Source organism: Idiotropiscis lumnitzeri, chromosome 5, assembly GCF_059441095.1.
Source record: "Idiotropiscis lumnitzeri isolate Australia: NSW breed Sydney's pygmy pipehorse chromosome 5, RoL_Ilum_1.0, whole genome shotgun sequence".
Lineage (NCBI taxonomy): Eukaryota > Metazoa > Chordata > Actinopteri > Syngnathiformes > Syngnathidae > Idiotropiscis > Idiotropiscis lumnitzeri.
This window is the reverse complement of record NC_142395.1, coordinates 14,032,574-14,042,119: the sequence shown is the minus strand read 5'-3', so window position 1 is coordinate 14,042,119 and position 9,546 is coordinate 14,032,574. Positions and strand designations below refer to the sequence as shown.

The 9,546-nt window shown below is 43.4% G+C and overlaps 1 long non-coding RNA gene across 1 annotated transcript in view; it reads right to left on the bottom strand.

Moving 5' to 3' along the window:
- Window positions 1–2,600: 2,600 nt before the first annotated feature.
- LOC148337007 (uncharacterized) overlaps window positions 2,601–9,546 on the bottom strand; it is a 37,856-nt gene continuing 30,910 nt past the window's right edge. Inside the window, exon 4 of the long non-coding RNA XR_015843104.1 lies at window positions 2,601–2,663. This is a non-coding gene — a long non-coding RNA (uncharacterized LOC148337007). The remainder of the gene's footprint in view (window positions 2,664–9,546) is intronic.

Here is a 9,546-nt window from a genome sequence, read left to right as displayed (position 1 = left end):
TCTCCTGTCTGTGATTTAAAAGAATGACTGGGTCAAATCACTTTAAATACCTCAGGGGAAATCAACATTTGTCATCGCAAAGCAAACCTGCCTCCTCTCCCTCGTCTGGCATTAATTTATGCCGCTGAAGCAGCCCCATTCGCCGCCGCGCTGATTTTAATTTCACTCCTGCAAAAAAAAGCTCGGCCAACTGTCTCCCTCGATTCATTGCTTGAACACACAATTGTCCCTTTCAATTGGCGGAAGTGATACTCACCATGAGCGAGCCTCTACCGAGCCCATCCGCAGGCGGCGGGCATGGGATGCAAATGGCCTTTTTGTGCAACACTTAAGCGTGTGAAGCATTTGCAAATGATTCCTCTGATGTCCACAATTAAAAACGGATTACACCCGTGTTGAACCGAACGGGGTACACGCCAGGAACAAGGCGGAAGATGATGTATTATGAATGTGTTATTAATGCACAACTCGGCAAGGTCGGCAAAGTCAAGATGTGTGTTGAAATATGAATGTCACCCTCAAAGAGCAGGCCAACATCGCTCCAAGTGGACCCTCTGGACACACGTTGGGTGATAGAATATTGATATGTTTTTTTTTTCCAGTGTACAGCTGTGGACAGTGGAGCCAATGCTAATGGTACCGGCGGCACCACCCGAGGCTTCCCTTTGACAGTGACCATCGCAGTCCGCATGCATTGACACACAACCATACCACTATTTGAGGATTGGCAACTTTATTACTTGTTATATTCCGCCGCGGACCCGTCCTTGCCAGTCCCTCAATTTTGCGGACCGTCAACAAGGTGGTGTTTGCCACATATTGTGCAGAGCGGTTTTCGTACGAGAACATACTAATTTTGCTATCTCATGGGTTTAATATTACCGTAATGCAACAATTAGCATCTTCACGTGTGTCAAGAAATGTAATGGGGAGAAATTGGTCACTTTTCAAAATAATATAATTTTCGGCCTTGATTAATACACTGGATGTGCTAGAAGATTTGTTTTTCTTTCATCTGTGTGTCCTGTCGCGGCCCGGTCCAAAGTGGCCTGATACGGTCCACGGACAGGTGGTTGGGGACCACTGTGTTAAGGTTCAAATTACGGAATATTGCCTTTTTAATTCCTTACATAGTTGAGTCTCTGGAATTGCTGCCTACTTATCAAACAAAAAAATTCAACAACCAAGTTGGCTACCTGTTTCCAAAAATGTGCCTTTGAGCAAGCCGTTACGAATTTTGCTGGACTGCACTATTACTCTTTGGTTTATTAATATCACACCGCCTCGAGAACGGTCCTCAAGCCATGACTTGGAGGCAAGTGGGTGAAGACCCATTATGTTCAATGGAATAGCTGGAATCCACAGAAACAGTTACTCAGTCTCATATGAATGATTTTAAAATTGTGAAAAGAAATGCATAGACTAAAACTAACTACTGATGGCAGTGAAATGTGAGCTCTTGCAAGTATGAAAGGTAAACAGTGTGAGAAAATGACAATAGATAAATAGCTTGATGGTAGACATTATTAATCCCGCAAGGGAAATCGAGGTCTCTTTGGTGTTGTTTTCACGATTTTAGCAGATTGCTATCTTAGCTTGCGCACCACCTGTCTTTCTATTAGCTTTGCTGAGCGAGGATAACAAAGACTTAAGAATGGCAAGGCACGCCGAGAGGAAGGCGGCCAAGAGTGCAGACGCTGAACAAGTGCTGAAAGAAGCGCAGGATGGTGTTGAAGCAACACCAGAATGAGCATTTATCTATTTCATGCCAGTTCAGACAGAATAGCCTGCCATATGTAAATAGCCGTTAAATAATGAATGCACTTCCTCTGCTTTTATTTGCTTTAAGCCCGCCGCAGTCACACACGAGCTTGCTGGCTGGCTGGCACCAAAAGAGACACAAATTAGAGGACGTTTTAAAGGAAATATTCAAAGCGCCGCCTGCTTGCCGGAATATCAGTTATTATTTTTGATGTTGCAATTTCTGACACTTTGATGCAATCAGCGAGTAGCCGCGGCATTCAGCCCTCTCCGGGGAGGGAGCTGTCAGGAGTGAGGAGCCGGTTGGGCTGATAATTACGGGAGATCAAACCTCGCTAGTTAGTAGGCACGGACGGCAAGGCAAATGCCAAAAACCAGCCAATGTTGCGCAAACGCTTGTTCAAGGATATCCTAATTGCTGTAAGTGGTTTCTTCAGGACTGGCACTTCAAACATTGACTTCTGCGTGATGTCATCGCTTTCTACCGCCCCTACTTCACTCTCACAATAGGCAAATTGTAAGGGGGGGGCAGCAGCAGAGGGCTGTGACCTTCCTTTGTCATGACATGTGACCCACAACATAGTCGACGGTTTATTTTGTGGTTGCTCACTTACACACCTATCAAAATTTGATTATCAGGTTTCTCAAGAAAATGATCCTGATTGATTATTCCGTGGTGTGATAAAATGTGATAACCCGTTTGATATTTACAATTATAGATACTTATGTGTGTGGTCAACACAGTTCACTCGAGCCACGGACTCTTTGATCGTGATGTAAAATTGAATGACAATGAATGTTTACAAATAGAGGAGCAAATGGTTGTGTGGTGTGTTGAGAGTTAGTTTCTTCTTGCATGTTTCCCACTGCTTTGCAAAAATGTTGGTCATCTTGAATACACCCTAGAATAAGAACACACGGTAAGAACATGTTCGTTTCCTCACTCTTTTTTTTTAAACTGACATTTAAAAAATTGCAATGATGTAAAAAAAATGGTATGGGAGCAGTAATCCTTACTGCACTTTGTAGAGAATGTAAGCTCATTCATATGCACAACAACTTAATGTAAATACCAGAGTTGTGTGATCGCCAACATGATCCGACAAGGGCTCGTGCGGCCGTTAATTCAAAGTGAGAACTTGCTGCTCTCTGTCAGTACCGTTTCCAACCTACCTTTCCCTCTGTCGTTCTACCCTCTGCAGTTCAAAGCAAAGGAGAGGCGAAGGTAAGCGCAATTAGCAGAATATCAGTCAGAACAAATTGTTGCAGCGCCGTGAGATGTCAGTTCGTTTGTTGCCAGAGGAGCGACCCAATTGGAGTAACCCCTGGTCAAAATAGCAAAACTAGCTATTGACTAATCAGACACTCATCGATTACAGGAACTTGAAAAAGAATTCGACCTGTTTGTGTCTGCCTCGCAGCTACATCAAAAGAAACAGTCTACAATCAAAAGGGCAGATTTCAGAAACAATTCGCATTTCCAAGAGGACCCCATGAACACAATCGCAGTTAACCCATTTAGTCCATGATGCGCTCATTCTTCCCTCTCCGTGTTGAGAATGTGAATCTTTAGGGTCATTGATCAACTCATTAAATTCCAACCCCAAGAGAAGGCGATGCTTTTTCACAAAGCTCAGGAATTCAGACGCACAACGTTCCCTCCCCCCAAATCCGCCCTCTCTCTTGGAGGCACATACACAAACACGCTCGCACTGTCAAACATCGCAGACTGACTGCCTTTCACGCGCAAGAAAGACAACTATAAAATGGTCAAATAAGGTCTATTTGGCTGAAAAAGGATAAAATAGGGTATGACTTTCCACATAGAGTGCAGAGCAGTTAACATAACAAAGCGTCAAGTCTGTGAGCTAATGGCTCCTCATACTCGACAAGGGCCTTGTTGGCTTTTCAACTACCATGGGCCTCATAAATCTGAAACTTTCACTTACTTTTTCAGACACCAAAAACCGCAATGTCAAGTGCAGATTTTACACACTGGCACATCCAAAGTGAGAAGAAATTATACTCATGCTACAACAATTATTAGTAGATTGTCCAAAGTAAATTGACGAGACCTGAACCAGGACTACTACGCTGTTGCACTGTGAGAACTCAACAGTTACTTGATGGCTCTGTTCCGGATTCTATGATTCGATGATGTCTATTTTTTCAGTTTCAACATTAGCAGTTATCGTACAAGGACAATTGTAAGGGGTGAGCCAAAATTCAAGCACAATACAATGGTCCTTGACATACATTTTCGAGGGTACAAGCGTGAAGAATACGTGATTATATGTTACAAAAGGCATAATTCAAAAGTTCTTTCTGGGTCTGAAGCAACAGCTTTAGCAGGGTTGCCCAGACTTTCCACTCCCCGGCCACTTCGTCCAACCCATCCAGTGGAGATATCGAGGCATTCTCCGGTCAGCTGGGAGACATAATCTTTCCAGCGTTTTCTGAGTTGTTTCCGGGGCCTTCACCAGGTGGGACGTGCCCTGAACACCTCATCAATGATAGTTATGCTGGTTTCATGGTAAAATTCTTACAACTTGTAGACCAGATCAATCTGCGAGGACTATGGCCTAAAAACCTTAATTGGACGTGGACTAGACATTGGGAAATGCAGACCTAGAAAGATATATGTTATTGCATATTGAATCAACACTTGAGCAAAGCCAGGATGCCCATGAGAAAGACAAGAGAACCTCCGCATAGTGGGGCTTGTAACACTGTCAAAGGTTCTGGTTAGTTTTAAACCAGATTGCACTGCTTGGTGGCTTTTGGGATGAGGTCATTCTCCACTCATCCAGCTCATGCTGAGAGGCCCCCATTCACCGTCACAGCTTATCTGCGATGCCGGCCTTTCATGTACTTTAATATGAGGGCCGTGGATCTATCGGCTGGCTGTCAACTCCCTAGGGCCGGCAGTGGCACAGCCGTCCTGCCGCTTTGCTGCTGATGGACCCGATTAATACCCCGGAATGCCGGTTTGTCTTCTTGCAGCCCAGTAAATGACTTCATTGAGCAGGGTGAGGTCACCAGAGAGCACTAGCAATAAAGGCGCCTGCACTTCACAGTAACGACAGCTCACTTGGTGTGCAGCTCAAAAAGAAAGCCTTCAAAAAGAAATGAGCCATAAAAAAAAGAAGAGGAAAACATCCAAGTATCGTTGGCACGGGTGCAGCCGTCCTTTAGTGGAACCTTCTTATGCTTCCCGCCTCCTATTTTGCCAGATAATAATTGGCAGGTCAATGAATTATTAGCACACGGTAGCGACAGTGAGAATATTGTCCTTCTCTGGCAGAAATGCCATTAAATGTAACTTTTCTTGAAAGGAACAGCGCTTCCACGCAGCTGAAAGGGATTCTTGAATAAAAAATAAAACGGCTGCTTTGAATACCAAGCTCGAAAACTTTTTACCGTTGTTAATAATGTGTCAATGTGATGAACAAGCGCTCCGTAAGAGAGAAGCTCTCCTTGAGTCATGACTGATATGATCTCATATAACAATAGTTAACGTGAGGCAAAGCCATTCTTGAATACGTCAAATAAAATTTGATGTCGTTCACTTTTATTTTGAAACCCAACGGTGATCTCGGTCGGGAATTCGGCCTTCCCGACAAACGGAATGGGGAAACGTCGCAACCTTACGAGCACACGTAACTCACTCGCATGCTTATGGGACTGTAATAAAATGACAATTTCTTGAAATGCGCCATAAATTTACTGGATTGCTCTTGACGTCGGCGCCACCCGTAACGGTTGCCTCCGCTCTTGCAAGTCCAGTCAATTCATATCGTGCGCTATCACAAATCACAGCGGGGCCCCCATCAGCCCACGAGGAGTAATATGGCACTTGGGCGGCCTTTCGCCGCTTCGGGTTAACCCGGCCGACATGGGAAAAATAGATAGCCTGCCTACCCATCCGTCCTACCCACGGGATGGAAAGTGGCTGGAGAGGAGGGGTCGGGAATGAAACGGCCGCCCCGGTCATGATGCACGCCGCTGCGAGCCCATAAACCAGACCATCGGCTGACCTCTGAGGCACAGAGGGGGGAGAACAGGCTGGGCCTTTACGACCATCACCAGATTTAACAGCCAATAATGACTGGAATAACCGCTTAAACCTTTACGGACCCTCACAGCCGCTCCAGAGTGGTGACGGCGGAGCAAGACGGGAATAAAAGTCAAGCTAGCGCCTGAGTGATATATTCAGCCGGTGCGCTGACAGCGGCCATGTTTCAAGCAAAGAGAAAATGACAGATGCGGGAGGGGAGCAGGGCCTGATATGTGCACGCATTTAAGGGGAGCCAACTGGCTTGTCCGCTCCCATTCCTGATGAATGCATGGCAGGGAGGCCGTGGACTAGCCGTGAAGACAGGAATGATGGCGGAGAGTAAACAAAATAATACTGAAAGTACGCCATTAAGTTTGGACGAGGTGCTGAAATCCGTCCAAAAGTGAATCCATGTATTTGGTTTGGAGTAGATAAGATGCATTACAGCCCAATGAGAATTTAGTGGGAAAACATGCAGAAACATGCATATAACTGCATTAAAACGGAAGTCAACCTAAAAAAAATAGTTGCAATAATAACACACGGCATTCTGATTGTGTTTGTGGAATATGAGATAAACAGTAAAATACACCCATTGTTTTTTTTGGGGGGAGGGCTGTTTTGTCACTTCTGTCGACTGAAAATAACATCACAATTGCTCGAGGCTCAGATAATGACCAATCATGGCTGAGCCCCAGAAAAAAGGTGATGAGTCGTTACCTGAGCCCTCACAAACTGTAATGTCATTCAACTCACACTCCACAAACACAATATCAATCAAGATGCCATGTTTAGAATTGTGGACCTGCATAGAACATATTCTTGTTAAGAACTTTTTTGTGTTAACTTCCCCTTCAGGGCATGCCACATGCATAAGTTTAAACTTCCATGCAATGATGAATGATGCAATGATGAATAGTGAATAGTAAAGAGGCTACACATATTCCTGTGAAAATGTATTTTGCCATACTTACACAAAACTAGGATGGAAATGAAAAATATTAAAACTCACATCAAAGTAACAAAAGAAAGAATGGTATGAATAAATAAATGAAAGTACAAAATCTGTGACTGGAATTCGATTTTACAAAATCTTTCCATCGAGTCCAAAGTAATTGCAATCATTATGCATTATTTGGCTAATGAAATCATTTAAATTTAATTAATGTCAATACTAATAACGACAATACTTATTGTAATATAAATGCTAATCTCCCAATAGAATCGTCACTGTTTGTCCGTTCATCCACTTCATACTCAGGTTGGCATACAATTTTGAGTTTTCAATTAACCTAATGTGTGTTTTGGGGATGTGGTAGTAAGTCATCATTTATAGTAGAAAACAAATTAAATTACCGTTGATGCAATAATATTCAAAGTATTTTATTACGTCATACTTTTACTGGATACATACGTACAAATTGCTCAATTGCAGAAGCAACAACGGTATTGCCCCCGATACAATACACTGCATGATAAAAGGCTGCTTGAAAGTGAAAGTATATGAAACGTCTTTACTAGCGAGTTAAAGTGGAATTAAAAACAAAATACAGTCTGTTTAATAGAGCTTTCTCCTTCATCCTGACGACAAGCGAGTTCCAGCACCAAGCTCGCCTCCTTTTGGACTCACATCATAAGGCTAATTCATTAACTGTTGGCAGCAAACTTCATTCTAATTTCCAATAAACTCTCCAAAGCTAATACGTGCTCATGAAAAGGAGGCGCGCTTCACAGGCTGGCATGTGTTCAACCGACATATGCTCGCATAATCTCTTTAAAAAGCGCCTTCCAAGTCCAAATTTAATTATGTAAGAGCACAAACGGAATCAGAGTGCCGACACAGCAAAGCTCTGATACGGAACCCTGTGCCACTTCCGACGCCATTCTGCTCATTTGTTTATTGCTCCGGCCCCGAGTCCACCTAAGCGTCCTCGAGCGTAGCCTCGCTCCAGGATTGGATTGTCCGTTTAATGCCGTCTCCTTCAGATATATTACTATTGTTATAGGATCCCGGTGCTTTTTAATAGTCTCTCAAGCCAAATGTTATGTTTTAACACACCAACTACAAAGTCTTTTAACTTGATTTTATATTTAGTTGATTGGGATTTACAATCGGTAGTGGATAGGAGTGGTTTTGAAATGGTTGCTCATGTTGGGATGAGGAGTGTTCATGGTTAAGGGCGTAGGGGTTAAGGTGAGATCTAGAGTAGTGTTAAACAAAAAAAAAGATCTTTGCATTAAAATGTTTGATGTGCCCTCACTAGTCCAAACACGGCATTCTAAATGTTGTGTTCGTGGAATATGAGTTAGGCAGCAAAATACATTTTTAGCCATCTCGTGGACAGCCATTTTGTCACTTCTGTCGACTGTAAATGACATCCCAGTTTCTCAGGGCGCGGGTAATGACCAATCATGGTTCACTTGTTTTCTGAAGCTGAGCCACGATTGGCTGTTATCTGAGCCCTGAGCAACTGTGATGTCATTTTCAGTCGACAGAAGTGTCCAAATGAACCTGTTTCTTGAAACTGACCCACGATAGGTTGTGGTTAGTGTTAAGATTAGTGTACTGTGGGATAGGGTTAAACTGATGACGTTTCAGATCTGGGATGGTCACACTTTGGATAAGGATAGGGTTTGGGTTAGGGTGTTTAGGCGTGCTGATGGGTGAAGTCTTTGTAAGGTTTGGGGTTATCCTGAGGGTGCTTAGGGTAAGGTCTAGAGCGGTCAGGCTTCCAGGCTATGTCGGGTTAGTCTGCTGAAGATTTTGAGTTCCGTAGCAAGTCGATGGGATGTTAGCAAGGCGCAAACACCCCCCAAAACACTGCCAAGGAGGTGTAAAAATATATATACCATCATAAAAATCCCCCAAGTGTCTCCAGCGAGGACTTTATCCAAGATACCAGGTCACCTTTTCTCCCTGTAACCGTATCAATAAATCCCGTGACAAAACTGCATATCTTAAGCACCTTACTGGCGACTTTCCGAGTGCACAGTCTATAGTTGGCACGATAACATTGCGCCCCTCACAATGGTCTAATCTTCATGGCACAGGTAGCGCCGGGATTGTCTTGGATGTGCACTCTGGTTTGTCCCGCCGTTAAAGCCCCCCTCTGTATTCCCTTTGTGTCTTTTTAAGCAATAAATTAAAGAGGATTTCAACAAGGGAGGGGGTAAAATACTCAGAGATAAACAAATCAGGCTAAATAAGTTGGAAAGAGTTTTGCAAACTCATTCCGTAATCGGGGGGAGTTGTTTAAGATAACCGCGTTTGATTCAGACATTTTCTTACACAAAGAATACGGAGAAGTGAACCGCTAAACCCTTGCGGGACAGGATTCTTTTTTTTTTTCATAGCAGATGTCATAGCTTTATGGGATAGTTGACTTTACTATTTGCATTTATAGGAGCCAATAAGATTGTGAGTAAATAAAATGAAATTGTCAGCGAGCATTGTTTGTAGATTATATATTCAGGTCACTCTCTCGCCTTTGAAATCTTTTAATTTTTTAATCCGTGCAGATGTTTGTTTCTTTGGGACGAAAAAAAAACATTGTCAACTGCATCTCCGGATGAACATTGAAAGTGTTCTAAGTAGCAGAGTTGCTCTCCGACAAAATACCTCAAAGCGTCTGAGATAAATACATGTGGATTGAAATGCAATCTGCCTCTCGCGTCTCGCCGAGATAAGTGAAGCATCCGACAAGACCTGACTTCCTCGTCTTATCTGG